Source organism: Bison bison, unplaced genomic scaffold (assembly GCF_000754665.1).
Source record: "Bison bison bison isolate TAMUID 2011002044 unplaced genomic scaffold, Bison_UMD1.0 scf7180017864079, whole genome shotgun sequence".
NCBI lineage: Eukaryota > Metazoa > Chordata > Mammalia > Artiodactyla > Bovidae > Bison > Bison bison.
In genome coordinates, this window is record NW_011494651.1 from 238,022 (window position 1) to 239,792 (window position 1,771).

Below are 1,771 nucleotides of genomic sequence, written 5' to 3' on the forward strand. Positions count from 1 at the left end.
GGCAGGGGCAGACCTGCCTGACCTTCTTGGGCAGGGCCCTCACTCTGCCGGCCCGCGGAGTCCTGGCCGGCAGAGCCGCCTATACCCACCTTCACTGCACGCGCTTCATGGCAGGGTTGGAAACACATCAGGGTCAGGGCTGTGCATGTGGGCTCTGCAACAAGGCAACCACAGGGTCCTGGGGTCCAGGGAGAAGGGGGGCTGCTGTTAGGCGCCTCTGAACTGCAGGCTGGGTGAGCCTTTAGAAGGGTCTCAGTGGCGTGGGGCCAGCTGGCCTGTGGCCAAAACTCCCAACAGCCTGGGTGGTAAAGGAAGCCGTGCATGTACCCTGTGTCTCTCCCCTCGAGCCTTCCAACACCCCCCAGCTGCATCTCTCTCCAGGGAGACCTGGCCATTTTGCATTCCTGGACTCCCCTGTGGTGGAGATTGTAACTGACCTCAGCCAAGGGTCCCCCTGCCACCCGTGGGCTCACACTTTGGGACACCTGTCCAGGTTCCAGGGGTGGGAAGGGTGGGGGGCTGGCCCTGCAGCAGGCCCCTGGGTTTGGGCCGCAGGTTCCGCTCTGTGAATTGTAGAATCTCCGCCTGGTCCGGGTAGAATGTCTCCCATCCTTGCAAAGCCGCCAGAGCTGCAGAGGGGCCCCGCTCTGCCCGCAGGCCCACATTTCCCCAGACCCTGCCACAGGCCGCTGCCTGGCTTCCCCTTTTCACCGCCCACCCCATCTGGTCCAAAGGTCTTTCTGGGTTGGCCTGAGAGTGGGTTTCTTCCAGGAAAGCTGTGGGTTCTCCTTTCTTGTCTAACTCTTCCCGAAGGCCTACTGTGTGCAGGGCACTGGGCTGTTTCAGCTCCCTTCGCCCATTTAACTCTCAGAAGCCCAGCTGCACGAGTTCAGTTCTCTCCTGCTCGCAGACTGGGCAGCCAGCCCTGCCTGGGCTGAGGTCGCAGCTCAGCCTGGTGTGAGCTCTGCGTCCTTGTGCAAGTCACTCCCCTTCTCCGAGCTTCTTCATGCCTTTGATAAAGCAGGACCCCCCCTTTCCTACTTGTTGGGGCTGTCATGAGGGTTATAGATGATGCATGTAAAGGGACCTTCCCCTCTTTTGTGCCCCCAGCCCTGAGGTCCTTCCGGGTCTACAGCTCCTGGGTGTCCACAGGGGCCAGGCTAGGGGGATGGGCTTGAACCCCTGCAAGCTAATGGCAGGTAATGTCTGTGGCGGAGGTGTGTGGGCCGGGCATGGCCAGGGTGGAGGGAGCAGACGTCTGTTGGCCCGTCCTGCCAGTGAGGCCTGGCGCATCTGCCTTCCCAGTGACACCCCAGGAAGAAGGCCTGTTCCCCTCCCACTCGATGAGGCTAGATGCCTTCCACATCATCCGTCTTGACCTGTCTATGCCAAAGCTTTAGGCTCTGAGAACGAGTTTGGGGAACTTAAGAGAGGGTGCAGTTAGCAGTGGTCATGGTGGCCACACCCCTCCTCCCTTTGCAGCCCTAAAGCCACGCTTCTTAACCTCTGCTGAGCTTGGATGCTTCCGTGAGGGCCCACCCCTGGCCCTGGGCTTGTGTCCCAGGCGGCACAGGGCTGTGTGCCCCACCTGGCAGCAGCCTCCATGCAGAGCCCTGGGCCTTCGTTTCAGGCTGCTTCCCCCAACCCTCTCGGCCCAGCTTCCTGCCAGGGTCACGGGCAGTCGGAGGGACCACCTGGCTCTCCTGGGAGAGCCCAACCTTCCCCGGGCATGGGGGGTGGTGGTGGGGGGGCGAGGCAGGCAGAACTGAGC

General features: G+C 62.1%; 1 protein-coding gene across 3 annotated transcripts in view; it reads left to right on the forward strand.

Annotated features, from left to right (window-relative positions):
* Window positions 1-1,771, forward strand: part of PARVG (parvin, gamma) — a 25,742-nt gene that overhangs the window by 9,259 nt on the left and 14,712 nt on the right. The gene's annotated exons all lie outside the window — the stretch shown is intronic.